At 43.4% G+C, this 20031-nt stretch overlaps 4 pseudogenes; all 4 read right to left on the reverse strand.

Annotated features, from left to right (window-relative positions):
* Nucleotides 1–1478: 1478 nt before the first annotated feature.
* On the reverse strand, nt 1479–3656 carry LOC141541053 (biotin--protein ligase pseudogene; annotated as a pseudogene).
* A 2622-nt stretch (nt 3657–6278) lies between these two features.
* On the reverse strand, nt 6279–8456 carry LOC141540627 (biotin--protein ligase pseudogene; annotated as a pseudogene).
* Nucleotides 8457–11078: 2622 nt separating this feature from the next.
* Nucleotides 11079–13256, reverse strand: LOC141540628 (biotin--protein ligase pseudogene; annotated as a pseudogene).
* Nucleotides 13257–15878: 2622 nt separating this feature from the next.
* Nucleotides 15879–18056, reverse strand: LOC141540629 (biotin--protein ligase pseudogene; annotated as a pseudogene).
* Between the last annotated feature and the right edge of the window lie 1975 nt (nt 18057–20031).

A 20031-nucleotide genomic window follows, 5' to 3' on the forward strand; every position in this document is an offset into this window, starting at 1 on the left:
GAGGGACTATCTTTTTGCTTCTGTTTGTATCCCTAGTGCTTTGCATAGTGCCTGCCACATGGTAGGGGCTTAATAAATGCTTGTTGATTTAAAGGCAGAAATTGTATGATTTGGGGGCTTCTATCCCAAGCACTTAACACAGGGGTTAAACACTGTGCCAGTAGATTCTTAATAAATGCTTTCTTGATGGGTGAATGAAATGCACAATCATTTGTGACTCATTACTATGTTTCAGATAATGTTGTGGGCATTGAGAATATGACAACAAACACGAAAATGAAACAGTTACTCCTTTTTTTTAATAATACTTTTTATTGAACACATATATGCAGGGGTGATTTTGCAGCATTGACAATTGCCGAACCTTTTGTTCCAACTTTCCCCTCCTTCTCCCCACTCCCTCCCCCAGATGTCAGGTTGACCAATACATGTTACATATGTGAAATTCAAGTATAAGTTAAACACGATATATGTCTCCATGTCCAAAGAGTTGTTTTGCTGTCCAAGAAGAATCGGAATTTGAAACAGTGTACAATTAGCCTGTGAAGGATACCCAAAATGCAGGCGGACAGAAATAGAGGGATCGGGAATTCTGTGTAGTGACTCCTAGTCATCTCCCAGAGTTCTTTCGCTGGATGTAGCTGGTTCAGTTCATTACTGCTCTAATGGGACTGATTTGGTTCATCTCATTTTGAAGATGGCCACGTCCATGAGAATTGATCATCATATAGCATTGTTGTTGAACTATATGATATTCATTCAACTTTTGTAGTAAATTTCAATATATGAACTACATTGGCCAAGACATTTACTATAAAGTAGTGATTTTCCACTATATCTTTGACCTCTACTCACATATATTAAATTTCTTTAGCCACTTAAGTATAACAAATGCAAATAAGGAAAGCACCATCTCTGAAAGATTATTTATAATTCTTCTCTTAATAAAGAAATAAAAACAAAGGTTTTTTTCTGTATTTTGTGTGGCTTTTATTTATTTATTTGTTTGTTTGTTTGTTTGTTTTCAAAATATCTCCTTGGTTGAGTCAAAAGGATATTACCATCCCACATAACTGAGCAATGACTCAAGAAGGGGGGCTGATATTTTTTCCCTTTTCAAAGGGAGCTATAATGAGGGGTTGACTATTGTGAAACACCTAAATTTCCCTGTCTTGTTGGCATAAAAGAGCTCCAGGTATCAACATACACCAAGTTCCGTCTAAGAAGGGAAAGGCAGGCGACTCTTCTGAAAAAGAGAGAAATCCCTAGTAAACAAAAAGTAACTAAAAGGCATGAGAAAAATCATTAAGGGAAAAAAACCTCAAGCCTCCCCAATCCCAAACAGAACTTTCTGATGAATGGTAGGAAAGAGCTAAGAAATAAAGCAGGAATGTATTTGCAAGTGGCTATGCACTTTTGCCTGAAATGAAACTCACTTCGATATGGCCCACTCTGCTCTCTTGCTCAGGACAGTTGAATTAATTCTTGGGGATGATGAGGTTTTTCAGCATGTCCAAAGAGTTGCCGTCTGGATGCACAGTCATAACATCCCCTCCTTCTCGATGGACTTGAAGGAAGCCAGAATCGTCAATCCCAACAATCCATACCAGTGGGCCCTCGTCGTTTCCCAGACGGACTTGCTGACCGCTGTGTATCCAGTATTTGTAATAGAGAGGAAGAATGGCATTAGGTCCTTTGTCCTGAAAGGCATCCAGTAGGCTCTCCAGCACAGTTATTGTTCTTGCCACCAGATAATCCACACGTAACAGACTGAGGTTTTGGTTGTGTTTCTTATTATATTCTATGATGAGATCATTGAGGCAAAGAGTAGGGTGACTGTTATTCACATTAACTCCACAGCCAATAAGAATATGACAAGTTGATCCCATAAGCGTTGAGTTGACCAACACTCCCCCAAGCTTCATTTGATCACTGTAGTAGATATCATTGGGCCACTTGACTCTTAAATTGATGTCCTGATAGTCAGGAATGGATCGAACTGCCTCCACCACTGCCAAAGACATCAAGTGTTGAACAAATGGGATTCTCTGACCCAGATGAGAATCTAGGGGGATGTGGAGGTGTAAGGTGGAAAGAGAACATCCCACAGGACTAAGCCAGACATTGCCATCACGACCTTTTCCTTGAGTTTGCTGGGCTGCAATCGCTACTAAACCCAGGTGTGGTGGCACCTCAACCATCAAGCCGTCCAGAAGATCCATTGTGGATGAAGTCACTTCAGCAAACAGAATGATCTTTCCCAGTTGCTTTGTGTGCAAATGTTTTTGATAGAGCTCCAGGTGAAAATGTTCTGGGGCAAAATCCTCTGTGGCAGTGATAACTGGCATATGAGATGGGGTCACTTCCAATTCTGGTGGATGGGATGAAACAAACTGAAGGGTCAGCTTGCTGAATTGCATTACTCCTTCGGGTCCCACATTTCTTGCCAGCCACTGCATAAAAGAAGTTCGGACTTCCTCATCAGCTGTGAGCAAATAGAGAGGAGTCAGGGGAGGAATTTTCTTTAATTCACACCTTAGGCCAAGGACCCTCAGGATCTCCTTCAGGACTTCCAATCGGGTGAAATGGCTTGATTTCAGCAAATTAAAGGCAGCTGGAGCTTCTATCAAAGTGCTGGGAGACATTTCCAAGTGCACCTGACAGAGAATTGCTTCTCCTCCGTTTGTTCCACAAGGCAGGTGAACAATCATCCTGTCTCGATGCACGTTTTCTAAGTAACCCTCTAGCTGTCCAGGATGGGTAGGCAGCTGTCCAGGGCCTTCTTCAAATAGGATCCCACTTGTCACTACATTCAGTTTCATTTCACTGTCATCAGCCTTGGAAAAAACCAATGTCTGGATGCTCTTCTTCAGTTCCTCTTTGCTTTTCAGCTGTAGGCCACCAAACGTGAAGGAGGAAGATAGCCCCAAAACCTTCCCACCTTGGGACAGGTACAAGATGAACTTTTGGGAAACTGCTTCAGAAATAGGCTCTTCTGTGGCAATGATCAACAATAAACAGTGATGCAGCCATGGATGGCTGAGCACATTTTTCTCCTTCAGCTGGGAGATGACATAACAATCAGTGTCAATACAATCCTTCAGAAGGGAATGGAGCTGCTGGAATCTCTGCTGTCCTTTCTGAGAGTCAGAGCCCACAAAGAGTAAAATGTTCGGTGGCTTCTCGGGAATATTGACTCTTCTCCTTCGTCCAGGTTGGCAAGTTGGCTTAACACTGCCTTCTTGGCGGCTGCTGCTGAAACCATGAGGAAGATCTGCAAGGTCTTCTGCAGATGCCAATCTGACAGCTTCAGTGGTGCTGCTTTCTAGTCCCAAACACTCCAGGCAGCTTGAAAGATGGAAGTGATGGTATTCATCCAATCCAGCTCCTTTTCCCCATGCATTGGTGGCTTCTTGCTGACAAGCATTGCCTTTCTTCCGACGATACTCCTCCTTTTGAATCTTTTGGTCATCCCTGTCTCTCAAAGGCTCCAACATTTCTGCTTTGATGTGAAACTCCTCCACTTCTGTGATGTGGGATACTGTCCGTGGCTGTAGTTCTTTTAGCACCGAGGCCTGCAGATGCACAGAAGCAATGTTTTGGGGTGCCAAACCACTATCCAATTGGAGTCTGTTTTCCATGAATGCAGTGTGATGAAATGATCTCTACTTGCTTCAGCAACTAGCTTCTAAGGCTCACCGGGTCTTCAGGCTAATGGCAAACAAGAGTCTGCCCACTTTCCTGCAAGCAGGAGTGAAAGTCCAGATCTTTGATTTTGTCTTTCAAAGTCCTGAATCTTTTCCTGGGCCCTGTGAGCTTTACTAGAGGCCTTTCTCTGTCCTTGGTTCCCAAGAGCTCGCTTGGAGTGTGTCCGAATCCAAAGATTTGTCCTCCAGCCTCTAGCCAGCTTCAGCCTCTCAATGTCCTCCCAGTGTGTCCAGCCAGCCCCAAAGTACAAGTCGGAATAGATCAGACTCCAAGAGGGTGGGATTGTGGGTTTCCTGGTCCAGTGAATCTCCCCACTGAATCCTGCTCTGAATCTCCTGGAGCTTCCAGTGGGCTTGTCCTTTTATAGGCTCTTTGAAAGGTGTGAACTCTTAAAGGGGGGGGAGGTGTGAACTTGTAAAGGGGGGAAAGTGTGAACTCTAAACTAGAGAACAGCTAAGTACCATGCTAATAACCCTGTTACCACTTTGTCAGAACCCTAACACTGCCCCAATGATTTTGCTCTGACTCTCTAATTCAGGGGTTCTCAAACCCACTGAGGATGTTTATGAGGTCCTCCAGATTGTGTTCAATGGACTGAGGGGGCGGAGACAGAGTGTGAGTTTTTGTTTGTACTATAGTCCTGCCCTCCAACAGTGTGAGGGACAGTGAACTGGCCCCCTATTTGAAAGTTTGAGGCCCACTGGGTCTAATTCATCTGTACCTTTGTTATTGCCCATGCCAGAAAAGTTCTTACTCCTCCCTTCTGCTCTAGCTCCTTTCCAGTATCATCTTCTTCAAGAGGTCCTTTCTGAAGCCCTCAGTTGTTTGTACTCTCCTCCTTCCCTAGTATGGTGCTTTAATCTTCTATGTGTCTTTTCTTTGCTTCTCTGTGAACATTAGTCCTTAGTTCTCTTATGGAGATGGAATTGGGCCCTTCTCTGAGTCCATTTAGAGAAAGGATCTCAGATCAACCATTCTTCCCAAGCTGCATTTTGAATTCTCTGCCTATGACTACCCTGTCTTTCCTTTCCTTTTTCAGTTCCAAGTTTGTGTTCTCTTTCCCCCCTCAGAATTGGGTAAGCTTTTTGAGGAGAGGGACTATCTTTTTGCTTCTGTTTGTATCCCTAGTGCTTTGCATAGTGCCTGCCACATGGTAGGGGCTTAATAAATGCTTGTTGATTTAAAGGCAGAAATTGTATGATTTGGGGGCTTCTATCCCAAGCACTTAACACAGGGGTTAAACACTGTGCCAGTAGATTCTTAATAAATGCTTTCTTGATGGGTGAATGAAATGAACAATCATTTGTGACTCATTACTATGTTTCAGATAATGTTGTGGGCATTGAGAATATGACAACAAACACGAAAATGAAACAGTTACTCCTTTTTTTTAATAATACTTTTTATTGAACACATATATGCAGGGGTGATTTTGCAGCATTGACAATTGCCGAACCTTTTGTTCCAACTTTCCCCTCCTTCTCCCCACTCCCTCCCCCAGATGTCAGGTTGACCAATACATGTTACATATGTGAAATTCAAGTATAAGTTAAACACGATATATGTCTCCATGTCCAAAGAGTTGTTTTGCTGTCCAAGAAGAATCGGAATTTGAAACAGTGTACAATTAGCCTGTGAAGGATACCCAAAATGCAGGCGGACAGAAATAGAGGGATCGGGAATTCTGTGTAGTGACTCGTAGTCATCTCCCAGAGTTCTTTCGCTGGATGTAGCTGGTTCAGTTCATTACTGCTCTAATGGGACTGATTTGGTTCATCTCATTTTGAAGATGGCCACGTCCATGAGAATTGATCATCATATAGCATTGTTGTTGAACTATATGATATTCATTCAACTTTTGTAGTAAATTTCAATATATGAACTACATTGGCCAAGACATTTACTATAAAGTAGTGATTTTCCACTATATCTTTGACCTCTACTCACATATATTAAATTTCTTTAGCCACTTAAGTATAACAAATGCAAATAAGGAAAGCACCATCTCTGAAAGATTATTTATAATTCTTCTCTTAATAAAGAAATAAAAACAAAGGTTTTTTTCTGTATTTTGTGTGGCTTTTATTTATTTATTTGTTTGTTTGTTTGTTTGTTTTCAAAATATCTCCTTGGTTGAGTCAAAAGGATATTACCATCCCACATAACTGAGCAATGACTCAAGAAGGGGGGCTGATATTTTTTCCCTTTTCAAAGGGAGCTATAATGAGGGGTTGACTATTGTGAAACACCTAAATTTCCCTGTCTTGTTGGCATAAAAGAGCTCCAGGTATCAACATACACCAAGTTCCGTCTAAGAAGGGAAAGGCAGGCGACTCTTCTGAAAAAGAGAGAAATCCCTAGTAAACAAAAAGTAACTAAAAGGCATGAGAAAAATCATTAAGGGAAAAAAACCTCAAGCCTCCCCAATCCCAAACAGAACTTTCTGATGAATGGTAGGAAAGCGCTAAGAAATAAAGCAGGAATGTATTTGCAAGTGGCTATGCACTTTTGCCTGAAATGAAACTCACTTCGATATGGCCCACTCTGCTCTCTTGCTCAGGACAGTTGAATTAATTCTTGGGGATGATGAGGTTTTTCAGCATGTCCAAAGAGTTGCCGTCTGGATGCACAGTCATAACATCCCCTCCTTCTCGATGGACTTGAAGGAAGCCAGAATCGTCAATCCCAACAATCCATACCAGTGGGCCCTCGTCGTTTCCCAGACGGACTTGCTGACCGCTGTGTATCCAGTATTTGTAATAGAGAGGAAGAATGGCATTAGGTCCTTTGTCCTGAAAGGCATCCAGTAGGCTCTCCAGCACAGTTATTGTTCTTGCCACCAGATAATCCACACGTAACAGACTGAGGTTTTGGTTGTGTTTCTTATTATATTCTATGATGAGATCATTGAGGCAAAGAGTAGGGTGACTGTTATTCACATTAACTCCACAGCCAATAAGAATATGACAAGTTGATCCCATAAGCGTTGAGTTGACCAACACTCCCCCAAGCTTCATTTGATCACTGTAGTAGATATCATTGGGCCACTTGACTCTTAAATTGATGTCCTGATAGTCAGGAATGGATCGAACTGCCTCCACCACTGCCAAAGACATCAAGTGTTGAACAAATGGGATTCTCTGACCCAGATGAGAATCTAGGGGGATGTGGAGGTGTAAGGTGGAAAGAGAACATCCCACAGGACTAAGCCAGACATTGCCATCACGACCTTTTCCTTGAGTTTGCTGGGCTGCAATCGCTACTAAACCCAGGTGTGGTGGCACCTCAACCATCAAGCCGTCCAGAAGATCCATTGTGGATGAAGTCACTTCAGCAAACAGAATGATCTTTCCCAGTTGCTTTGTGTGCAAATGTTTTTGATAGAGCTCCAGGTGAAAATGTTCTGGGGCAAAATCCTCTGTGGCAGTGATAACTGGCATATGAGATGGGGTCACTTCCAATTCTGGTGGATGGGATGAAACAAACTGAAGGGTCAGCTTGCTGAATTGCATTACTCCTTCGGGTCCCACATTTCTTGCCAGCCACTGCATAAAAGAAGTTCGGACTTCCTCATCAGCTGTGAGCAAATAGAGAGGAGTCAGGGGAGGAATTTTCTTTAATTCACACCTTAGGCCAAGGACCCTCAGGATCTCCTTCAGGACTTCCAATCGGGTGAAATGGCTTGATTTCAGCAAATTAAAGGCAGCTGGAGCTTCTATCAAAGTGCTGGGAGACATTTCCAAGTGCACCTGACAGAGAATTGCTTCTCCTCCGTTTGTTCCACAAGGCAGGTGAACAATCATCCTGTCTCGATGCACGTTTTCTAAGTAACCCTCTAGCTGTCCAGGATGGGTAGGCAGCTGTCCAGGGCCTTCTTCAAATAGGATCCCACTTGTCACTACATTCAGTTTCATTTCACTGTCATCAGCCTTGGAAAAAACCAATGTCTGGATGCTCTTCTTCAGTTCCTCTTTGCTTTTCAGCTGTAGGCCACCAAACGTGAAGGAGGAAGATAGCCCCAAAACCTTCCCACCTTGGGACAGGTACAAGATGAACTTTTGGGAAACTGCTTCAGAAATAGGCTCTTCTGTGGCAATGATCAACAATAAACAGTGATGCAGCCATGGATGGCTGAGCACATTTTTCTCCTTCAGCTGGGAGATGACATAACAATCAGTGTCAATACAATCCTTCAGAAGGGAATGGAGCTGCTGGAATCTCTGCTGTCCTTTCTGAGAGTCAGAGCCCACAAAGAGTAAAATGTTCGGTGGCTTCTCGGGAATATTGACTCTTCTCCTTCGTCCAGGTTGGCAAGTTGGCTTAACACTGCCTTCTTGGCGGCTGCTGCTGAAACCATGAGGAAGATCTGCAAGGTCTTCTGCAGATGCCAATCTGACAGCTTCAGTGGTGCTGCTTTCTAGTCCCAAACACTCCAGGCAGCTTGAAAGATGGAAGTGATGGTATTCATCCAATCCAGCTCCTTTTCCCCATGCATTGGTGGCTTCTTGCTGACAAGCATTGCCTTTCTTCCGACGATACTCCTCCTTTTGAATCTTTTGGTCATCCCTGTCTCTCAAAGGCTCCAACATTTCTGCTTTGATGTGAAACTCCTCCACTTCTGTGATGTGGGATACTGTCCGTGGCTGTAGTTCTTTTAGCACCGAGGCCTGCAGATGCACAGAAGCAATGTTTTGGGGTGCCAAACCACTATCCAATTGGAGTCTGTTTTCCATGAATGCAGTGTGATGAAATGATCTCTACTTGCTTCAGCAACTAGCTTCTAAGGCTCACCGGGTCTTCAGGCTAATGGCAAACAAGAGTCTGCCCACTTTCCTGCAAGCAGGAGTGAAAGTCCAGATCTTTGATTTTGTCTTTCAAAGTCCTGAATCTTTTCCTGGGCCCTGTGAGCTTTACTAGAGGCCTTTCTCTGTCCTTGGTTCCCAAGAGCTCGCTTGGAGTGTGTCCGAATCCAAAGATTTGTCCTCCAGCCTCTAGCCAGCTTCAGCCTCTCAATGTCCTCCCAGTGTGTCCAGCCAGCCCCAAAGTACAAGTCGGAATAGATCAGACTCCAAGAGGGTGGGATTGTGGGTTTCCTGGTCCAGTGAATCTCCCTACTGAATCCTGCTCTGAATCTCCTGGAGCTTCCAGTGGGCTTGTCCTTTTATAGGCTCTTTGAAAGGTGTGAACTCTTAAAGGGGGGGGAGGTGTGAACTTGTAAAGGGGGGAAAGTGTGAACTCTAAACTAGAGAACAGCTAAGTACCATGCTAATAACCCTGTTACCACTTTGTCAGAACCCTAACACTGCCCCAATGATTTTGCTCTGACTCTCTAATTCAGGGGTTCTCAAACCCACTGAGGATGTTTATGAGGTCCTCCAGATTGTGTTCAATGGACTGAGGGGGCGGAGACAGAGTGTGAGTTTTTGTTTGTACTATAGTCCTGCCCTCCAACAGTGTGAGGGACAGTGAACTGGCCCCCTATTTGAAAGTTTGAGGCCCACTGGGTCTAATTCATCTGTACCTTTGTTATTGCCCATGCCAGAAAAGTTCTTACTCCTCCCTTCTGCTCTAGCTCCTTTCCAGTATCATCTTCTTCAAGAGGTCCTTTCTGAAGCCCTCAGTTGTTTGTACTCTCCTCCTTCCCTAGTATGGTGCTTTAATCTTCTATGTGTCTTTTCTTTGCTTCTCTGTGAACATTAGTCCTTAGTTCTCTTATGGAGATGGAATTGGGCCATTCTCTGAGTCCATTTAGAGAAAGGATCTCAGATCAACCATTCTTCCCAAGCTGCATTTTGAATTCTCTGCCTATGACTACCCTGTCTTTCCTTTCCTTTTTCAGTTCCAAGTTTGTGTTCTCTTTCCCCCCTCAGAATTGGGTAAGCTTTTTGAGGAGAGGGACTATCTTTTTGCTTCTGTTTGTATCCCTAGTGCTTTGCATAGTGCCTGCCACATGGTAGGGGCTTAATAAATGCTTGTTGATTTAAAGGCAGAAATTGTATGATTTGGGGGCTTCTATCCCAAGCACTTAACACAGGGGTTAAACACTGTGCCAGTAGATTCTTAATAAATGCTTTCTTGATGGGTGAATGAAATGCACAATCATTTGTGACTCATTACTATGTTTCAGATAATGTTGTGGGCATTGAGAATATGACAACAAACACGAAAATGAAACAGTTACTCCTTTTTTTTAATAATACTTTTTATTGAACACATATATGCAGGGGTGATTTTGCAGCATTGACAATTGCCCAACCTTTTGTTCCAACTTTCCCCTCCTTCTCCCCACTCCCTCCCCCAGATGTCAGGTTGACCAATACATGTTACATATGTGAAATTCAAGTATAAGTTAAACACGATATATGTCTCCATGTCCAAAGAGTTGTTTTGCTGTCCAAGAAGAATCGGAATTTGAAACAGTGTACAATTAGCCTGTGAAGGATACCCAAAATGCAGGCGGACAGAAATAGAGGGATCGGGAATTCTGTGTAGTGACTCGTAGTCATCTCCCAGAGTTCTTTCGCTGGATGTAGCTGGTTCAGTTCATTACTGCTCTAATGGGACTGATTTGGTTCATCTCATTTTGAAGATGGCCACGTCCATGAGAATTGATCATCATATAGCATTGTTGTTGAACTATATGATATTCATTCAACTTTTGTAGTAAATTTCAATATATGAACTACATTGGCCAAGACATTTACTATAAAGTAGTGATTTTCCACTATATCTTTGACCTCTACTCACATATATTAAATTTCTTTAGCCACTTAAGTATAACAAATGCAAATAAGGAAAGCACCATCTCTGAAAGATTATTTATAATTCTTCTCTTAATAAAGAAATAAAAACAAAGGTTTTTTTCTGTATTTTGTGTGGCTTTTATTTATTTATTTGTTTGTTTGTTTGTTTGTTTTCAAAATATCTCCTTGGTTGAGTCAAAAGGATATTACCATCCCACATAACTGAGCAATGACTCAAGAAGGGGGGCTGATATTTTTTCCCTTTTCAAAGGGAGCTATAATGAGGGGTTGACTATTGTGAAACACCTAAATTTCCCTGTCTTGTTGGCATAAAAGAGCTCCAGGTATCAACATACACCAAGTTCCGTCTAAGAAGGGAAAGGCAGGCGACTCTTCTGAAAAAGAGAGAAATCCCTAGTAAACAAAAAGTAACTAAAAGGCATGAGAAAAATCATTAAGGGAAAAAAACCTCAAGCCTCCCCAATCCCAAACAGAACTTTCTGATGAATGGTAGGAAAGCGCTAAGAAATAAAGCAGGAATGTATTTGCAAGTGGCTATGCACTTTTGCCTGAAATGAAACTCACTTCGATATGGCCCACTCTGCTCTCTTGCTCAGGACAGTTGAATTAATTCTTGGGGATGATGAGGTTTTTCAGCATGTCCAAAGAGTTGCCGTCTGGATGCACAGTCATAACATCCCCTCCTTCTCGATGGACTTGAAGGAAGCCAGAATCGTCAATCCCAACAATCCATACCAGTGGGCCCTCGTCGTTTCCCAGACGGACTTGCTGACCGCTGTGTATCCAGTATTTGTAATAGAGAGGAAGAATGGCATTAGGTCCTTTGTCCTGAAAGGCATCCAGTAGGCTCTCCAGCACAGTTATTGTTCTTGCCACCAGATAATCCACACGTAACAGACTGAGGTTTTGGTTGTGTTTCTTATTATATTCTATGATGAGATCATTGAGGCAAAGAGTAGGGTGACTGTTATTCACATTAACTCCACAGCCAATAAGAATATGACAAGTTGATCCCATAAGCGTTGAGTTGACCAACACTCCCCCAAGCTTCATTTGATCACTGTAGTAGATATCATTGGGCCACTTGACTCTTAAATTGATGTCCTGATAGTCAGGAATGGATCGAACTGCCTCCACCACTGCCAAAGACATCAAGTGTTGAACAAATGGGATTCTCTGACCCAGATGAGAATCTAGGGGGATGTGGAGGTGTAAGGTGGAAAGAGAACATCCCACAGGACTAAGCCAGACATTGCCATCACGACCTTTTCCTTGAGTTTGCTGGGCTGCAATCGCTACTAAACCCAGGTGTGGTGGCACCTCAACCATCAAGCCGTCCAGAAGATCCATTGTGGATGAAGTCACTTCAGCAAACAGAATGATCTTTCCCAGTTGCTTTGTGTGCAAATGTTTTTGATAGAGCTCCAGGTGAAAATGTTCTGGGGCAAAATCCTCTGTGGCAGTGATAACTGGCATATGAGATGGGGTCACTTCCAATTCTGGTGGATGGGATGAAACAAACTGAAGGGTCAGCTTGCTGAATTGCATTACTCCTTCGGGTCCCACATTTCTTGCCAGCCACTGCATAAAAGAAGTTCGGACTTCCTCATCAGCTGTGAGCAAATAGAGAGGAGTCAGGGGAGGAATTTTCTTTAATTCACACCTTAGGCCAAGGACCCTCAGGATCTCCTTCAGGACTTCCAATCGGGTGAAATGGCTTGATTTCAGCAAATTAAAGGCAGCTGGAGCTTCTATCAAAGTGCTGGGAGACATTTCCAAGTGCACCTGACAGAGAATTGCTTCTCCTCCGTTTGTTCCACAAGGCAGGTGAACAATCATCCTGTCTCGATGCACGTTTTCTAAGTAACCCTCTAGCTGTCCAGGATGGGTAGGCAGCTGTCCAGGGCCTTCTTCAAATAGGATCCCACTTGTCACTACATTCAGTTTCATTTCACTGTCATCAGCCTTGGAAAAAACCAATGTCTGGATGCTCTTCTTCAGTTCCTCTTTGCTTTTCAGCTGTAGGCCACCAAACGTGAAGGAGGAAGATAGCCCCAAAACCTTCCCACCTTGGGACAGGTACAAGATGAACTTTTGGGAAACTGCTTCAGAAATAGGCTCTTCTGTGGCAATGATCAACAATAAACAGTGATGCAGCCATGGATGGCTGAGCACATTTTTCTCCTTCAGCTGGGAGATGACATAACAATCAGTGTCAATACAATCCTTCAGAAGGGAATGGAGCTGCTGGAATCTCTGCTGTCCTTTCTGAGAGTCAGAGCCCACAAAGAGTAAAATGTTCGGTGGCTTCTCGGGAATATTGACTCTTCTCCTTCGTCCAGGTTGGCAAGTTGGCTTAACACTGCCTTCTTGGCGGCTGCTGCTGAAACCATGAGGAAGATCTGCAAGGTCTTCTGCAGATGCCAATCTGACAGCTTCAGTGGTGCTGCTTTCTAGTCCCAAACACTCCAGGCAGCTTGAAAGATGGAAGTGATGGTATTCATCCAATCCAGCTCCTTTTCCCCATGCATTGGTGGCTTCTTGCTGACAAGCATTGCCTTTCTTCCGACGATACTCCTCCTTTTGAATCTTTTGGTCATCCCTGTCTCTCAAAGGCTCCAACATTTCTGCTTTGATGTGAAACTCCTCCACTTCTGTGATGTGGGATACTGTCCGTGGCTGTAGTTCTTTTAGCACCGAGGCCTGCAGATGCACAGAAGCAATGTTTTGGGGTGCCAAACCACTATCCAATTGGAGTCTGTTTTCCATGAATGCAGTGTGATGAAATGATCTCTACTTGCTTCAGCAACTAGCTTCTAAGGCTCACCGGGTCTTCAGGCTAATGGCAAACAAGAGTCTGCCCACTTTCCTGCAAGCAGGAGTGAAAGTCCAGATCTTTGATTTTGTCTTTCAAAGTCCTGAATCTTTTCCTGGGCCCTGTGAGCTTTACTAGAGGCCTTTCTCTGTCCTTGGTTCCCAAGAGCTCGCTTGGAGTGTGTCCGAATCCAAAGATTTGTCCTCCAGCCTCTAGCCAGCTTCAGCCTCTCAATGTCCTCCCAGTGTGTCCAGCCAGCCCCAAAGTACAAGTCGGAATAGATCAGACTCCAAGAGGGTGGGATTGTGGGTTTCCTGGTCCAGTGAATCTCCCCACTGAATCCTGCTCTGAATCTCCTGGAGCTTCCAGTGGGCTTGTCCTTTTATAGGCTCTTTGAAAGGTGTGAACTCTTAAAGGGGGGGGAGGTGTGAACTTGTAAAGGGGGGAAAGTGTGAACTCTAAACTAGAGAACAGCTAAGTACCATGCTAATAACCCTGTTACCACTTTGTCAGAACCCTAACACTGCCCCAATGATTTTGCTCTTACTCTCTAATTCAGGGGTTCTCAAACCCACTGAGGATGTTTATGAGGTCCTCCAGATTGTGTTCAATGGACTGAGGGGGCGGAGACAGAGTGTGAGTTTTTGTTTGTACTATAGTCCTGCCCTCCAACAGTGTGAGGGACAGTGAACTGGCCCCCTATTTGAAAGTTTGAGGCCCACTGGGTCTAATTCATCTGTACCTTTGTTATTGCCCATGCCAGAAAAGTTCTTACTCCTCCCTTCTGCTCTAGCTCCTTTCCAGTATCATCTTCTTCAAGAGGTCCTTTCTGAAGCCCTCAGTTGTTTGTACTCTCCTCCTTCCCTAGTATGGTGCTTTAATCTTCTATGTGTCTTTTCTTTGCTTCTCTGTGAACATTAGTCCTTAGTTCTCTTATGGAGATGGAATTGGGCCATTCTCTGAGTCCATTTAGAGAAAGGATCTCAGATCAACCATTCTTCCCAAGCTGCATTTTGAATTCTCTGCCTATGACTACCCTGTCTTTCCTTTCCTTTTTCAGTTCCAAGTTTGTGTTCTCTTTCCCCCCTCAGAATTGGGTAAGCTTTTTGAGGAGAGGGACTATCTTTTTGCTTCTGTTTGTATCCCTAGTGCTTTGCATAGTGCCTGCCACATGGTAGGGGCTTAATAAATGCTTGTTGATTTAAAGGCAGAAATTGTATGATTTGGGGGCTTCTATCCCAAGCACTTAACACAGGGGTTAAACACTGTGCCAGTAGATTCTTAATAAATGCTTTCTTGATGGGTGAATGAAATGCACAATCATTTGTGACTCATTACTATGTTTCAGATAATGTTGTGGGCATTGAGAATATGACAACAAACACGAAAATGAAACAGTTACTCCTTTTTTTTAATAATACTTTTTATTGAACACATATATGCAGGGGTGATTTTGCAGCATTGACAATTGCCGAACCTTTTGTTCCAACTTTCCCCTCCTTCTCCCCACTCCCTCCCCCAGATGTCAGGTTGACCAATACATGTTACATATGTGAAATTCAAGTATAAGTTAAACACGATATATGTCTCCATGTCCAAAGAGTTGTTTTGCTGTCCAAGAAGAATCGGAATTTGAAACAGTGTACAATTAGCCTGTGAAGGATACCCAAAATGCAGGCGGACAGAAATAGAGGGATCGGGAATTCTGTGTAGTGACTCGTAGTCATCTCCCAGAGTTCTTTCGCTGGATGTAGCTGGTTCAGTTCATTACTGCTCTAATGGGACTGATTTGGTTCATCTCATTTTGAAGATGGCCACGTCCATGAGAATTGATCATCATATAGCATTGTTGTTGAACTATATGATATTCATTCAACTTTTGTAGTAAATTTCAATATATGAACTACATTGGCCAAGACATTTACTATAAAGTAGTGATTTTCCACTATATCTTTGACCTCTACTCACATATATTAAATTTCTTTAGCCACTTAAGTATAACAAATGCAAATAAGGAAAGCACCATCTCTGAAAGATTATTTATAATTCTTCTCTTAATAAAGAAATAAAAACAAAGGTTTTTTTCTGTATTTTGTGTGGCTTTTATTTATTTATTTGTTTGTTTGTTTGTTTGTTTTCAAAATATCTCCTTGGTTGAGTCAAAAGGATATTACCATCCCACATAACTGAGCAATGACTCAAGAAGGGGGGCTGATATTTTTTCCCTTTTCAAAGGGAGCTATAATGAGGGGTTGACTATTGTGAAACACCTAAATTTCCCTGTCTTGTTGGCATAAAAGAGCTCCAGGTATCAACATACACCAAGTTCCGTCTAAGAAGGGAAAGGCAGGCGACTCTTCTGAAAAAGAGAGAAATCCCTAGTAAACAAAAAGTAACTAAAAGGCATGAGAAAAATCATTAAGGGAAAAAAACCTCAAGCCTCCCCAATCCCAAACAGAACTTTCTGATGAATGGTAGGAAAGAGCTAAGAAATAAAGCAGGAATGTATTTGCAAGTGGCTATGCACTTTTGCCTGAAATGAAACTCACTTCGATATGGCCCACTCTGCTCTCTTGCTCAGGACAGTTGAATTAATTCTTGGGGATGATGAGGTTTTTCAGCATGTCCAAAGAGTTGCCGTCTGGATGCACAGTCATAACATCCCCTCCTTCTCGATGGACTTGAAGGAAGCCAGAATCGTCAATCCCAACAATCCATACCAGTGGGCCCTCGTCGTTTCCCAGACGGACTTGCTGACCGCTGTGTATCCAGTATTTGTAATAGAGAGGAAGAATGGCATTAGGTCCTTTGTCCTGAAAGGCATCCAGTAGGCTCTCCAGCACAGTTATTGTTCTTGCCACCAGATAATCCACACGTAACAGACTGAGGTTTTGGTTGTGTTTCTTATTATATTCTATGATGAGATCATTGAGGCAAAGAGTAGGGTGACTGTTATTCACATTAACTCCACAGCCAATAAGAATATGACAAGTTGATCCCATAAGCGTTGAGTTGACCAACACTCCCCCAAGCTTCATTTGATCACTGTAGTAGATATCATTGGGCCACTTGACTCTTAAATTGATGTCCTGATAGTCAGGAATGGATCGAACTGCCTCCACCACTGCCAAAGACATCAAGTGTTGAACAAATGGGATTCTCTGACCCAGATGAGAATCTAGGGGGATGTGGAGGTGTAAGGTGGAAAGAGAACATCCCACAGGACTAAGCCAGACATTGCCATCACGACCTTTTCCTTGAGTTTGCTGGGCTGCAATCGCTACTAAACCCAGGTGTGGTGGCACCTCAACCATCAAGCCGTCCAGAAGATCCATTGTGGATGAAGTCACTTCAGCAAACAGAATGATCTTTCCCAGTTGCTTTGTGTGCAAATGTTTTTGATAGAGCTCCAGGTGAAAATGTTCTGGGGCAAAATCCTCTGTGGCAGTGATAACTGGCATATGAGATGGGGTCACTTCCAATTCTGGTGGATGGGATGAAACAAACTGAAGGGTCAGCTTGCTGAATTGCATTACTCCTTCGGGTCCCACATTTCTTGCCAGCCACTGCATAAAAGAAGTTCGGACTTCCTCATCAGCTGTGAGCAAATAGAGAGGAGTCAGGGGAGGAATTTTCTTTAATTCACACCTTAGGCCAAGGACCCTCAGGATCTCCTTCAGGACTTCCAATCGGGTGAAATGGCTTGATTTCAGCAAATTAAAGGCAGCTGGAGCTTCTATCAAAGTGCTGGGAGACATTTCCAAGTGCACCTGACAGAGAATTGCTTCTCCTCCGTTTGTTCCACAAGGCAGGTGAACAATCATCCTGTCTCGATGCACGTTTTCTAAGTAACCCTCTAGCTGTCCAGGATGGGTAGGCAGCTGTCCAGGGCCTTCTTCAAATAGGATCCCACTTGTCACTACATTCAGTTTCATTTCACTGTCATCAGCCTTGGAAAAAACCAATGTCTGGATGCTCTTCTTCAGTTCCTCTTTGCTTTTCAGCTGTAGGCCACCAAACGTGAAGGAGGAAGATAGCCCCAAAACCTTCCCACCTTGGGACAGGTACAAGATGAACTTTTGGGAAACTGCTTCAGAAATAGGCTCTTCTGTGGCAATGATCAACAATAAACAGTGATGCAGCCATGGATGGCTGAGCACATTTTTCTCCTTCAGCTGGGAGATGACATAACAATCAGTGTCAATACAATCCTTCAGAAGGGAATGGAGCTGCTGGAATCTCTGCTGTCCTTTCTGAGAGTCAGAGCCCACAAAGAGTAAAATGTTCGGTGGCTTCTCGGGAATATTGACTCTTCTCCTTCGTCCAGGTTGGCAAGTTGGCTTAACACTGCCTTCTTGGCGGCTGCTGCTGAAACCATGAGGAAGATCTGCAAGGTCTTCTGCAGATGCCAATCTGACAGCTTCAGTGGTGCTGCTTTCTAGTCCCAAACACTCCAGGCAGCTTGAAAGATGGAAGTGATGGTATTCATCCAATCCAGCTCCTTTTCCCCATGCATTGGTGGCTTCTTGCTGACAAGCATTGCCTTTCTTCCGACGATACTCCTCCTTTTGAATCTTTTGGTCATCCCTGTCTCTCAAAGGCTCCAACATTTCTGCTTTGATGTGAAACTCCTCCACTTCTGTGATGTGGGATACTGTCCGTGGCTGTAGTTCTTTTAGCACCGAGGCCTGCAGATGCACAGAAGCAATGTTTTGGGGTGCCAAACCACTATCCAATTGGAGTCTGTTTTCCATGAATGCAGTGTGATGAAATGATCTCTACTTGCTTCAGCAACTAGCTTCTAAGGCTCACCGGGTCTTCAGGCTAATGGCAAACAAGAGTCTGCCCACTTTCCTGCAAGCAGGAGTGAAAGTCCAGATCTTTGATTTTGTCTTTCAAAGTCCTGAATCTTTTCCTGGGCCCTGTGAGCTTTACTAGAGGCCTTTCTCTGTCCTTGGTTCCCAAGAGCTCGCTTGGAGTGTGTCCGAATCCAAAGATTTGTCCTCCAGCCTCTAGCCAGCTTCAGCCTCTCAATGTCCTCCCAGTGTGTCCAGCCAGCCCCAAAGTACAAGTCGGAATAGATCAGACTCCAAGAGGGTGGGATTGTGGGTTTCCTGGTCCAGTGAATCTCCCTACTGAATCCTGCTCTGAATCTCCTGGAGCTTCCAGTGGGCTTGTCCTTTTATAGGCTCTTTGAAAGGTGTGAACTCTTAAAGGGGGGGGGAGGTGTGAACTTGTAAAGGGGGGAAAGTGTGAACTCTAAACTAGAGAACAGCTAAGTACCATGCTAATAACCCTGTTACCACTTTGTCAGAACCCTAACACTGCCCCAATGATTTTGCTCTGACTCTCTAATTCAGGGGTTCTCAAACCCACTGAGGATGTTTATGAGGTCCTCCAGATTGTGTTCAATGGACTGAGGGGGCGGAGACAGAGTGTGAGTTTTTGTTTGTACTATAGTCCTGCCCTCCAACAGTGTGAGGGACAGTGAACTGGCCCCCTATTTGAAAGTTTGAGGCCCACTGGGTCTAATTCATCTGTACCTTTGTTATTGCCCATGCCAGAAAAGTTCTTACTCCTCCCTTCTGCTCTAGCTCCTTTCCAGTATCATCTTCTTCAAGAGGTCCTTTCTGAAGCCCTCAGTTGTTTGTACTCTCCTCCTTCCCTAGTATGGTGCTTTAATCTTCTATGTGTCTTTTCTTTGCTTCTCTGTGAACATTAGTCCTTAGTTCTCTTATGGAGATGGAATTGGGCCCTTCTCTGAGTCCATTTAGAGAAAGGATCTCAGATCAACCATTCTTCCCAAGCTGCATTTTGAATTCTCTGCCTATGACTACCCTGTCTTTCCTTTCCTTTTTCAGTTCCAAGTTTGTGTTCTCTTTCCCCCTCAGAATTGGGTAAGCTTTTTGAGGAGAGGGACTATCTTTTTGCTTCTGTTTGTATCCCTAGTGCTTTGCATAGTGCCTGCCACATGGTAGGGGCTTAATAAATGCTTGTTGATTTAAAGGCAGAAATTGTATGATTTGGGGGCTTCTATCCCAAGCACTTAACACAGGGGTTAAACACTGTGCCAGTAGATTCTTAATAAATGCTTTCTTGATGGGTGAATGAAATGAACAATCATTTGTGACTCATTACTATGTTTCAGATAATGTTGTGGGCATTGAGAATATGACAACAAACACGAAAATGAAACAGTTACTCCTTTTTTTTAATAATACTTTTTATTGAACACATATATGCAGGGGTGATTTTGCAGCATTGACAATTGCCCAACCTTTTGTTCCAACTTTCCCCTCCTTCTCCCCACTCCCTCCCCCAGATGTCAGGTTGACCAATACATGTTACATATGTGAAATTCAAGTATAAGTTAAACACGATATATGTCTCCATGTCCAAAGAGTTGTTTTGCTGTCCAAGAAGAATCGGAATTTGAAACAGTGTACAATTAGCCTGTGAAGGATACCCAAAATGCAGGCGGACAGAAATAGAGGGATCGGGAATTCTGTGTAGTGACTCGTAGTCATCTCCCAGAGTTCTTTCGCTGGATGTAGCTGGTTCAGTTCATTACTGCTCTAATGGGACTGATTTGGTTCATCTCATTTTGAAGATGGCCACGTCCATGAGAATTGATCATCATATAGCATTGTTGTTGAACTATATGATATTCATTCAACTTTTGTAGTAAATTTCAATATATGAACTACATTGGCCAAGACATTTACTATAAAGTAGTGATTTTCC

The sequence above is a fragment of the Sminthopsis crassicaudata genome, chromosome 4 (genome assembly GCF_048593235.1).
Source record: "Sminthopsis crassicaudata isolate SCR6 chromosome 4, ASM4859323v1, whole genome shotgun sequence".
Classification (NCBI taxonomy): Eukaryota; Metazoa; Chordata; class Mammalia; order Dasyuromorphia; family Dasyuridae; genus Sminthopsis; species Sminthopsis crassicaudata.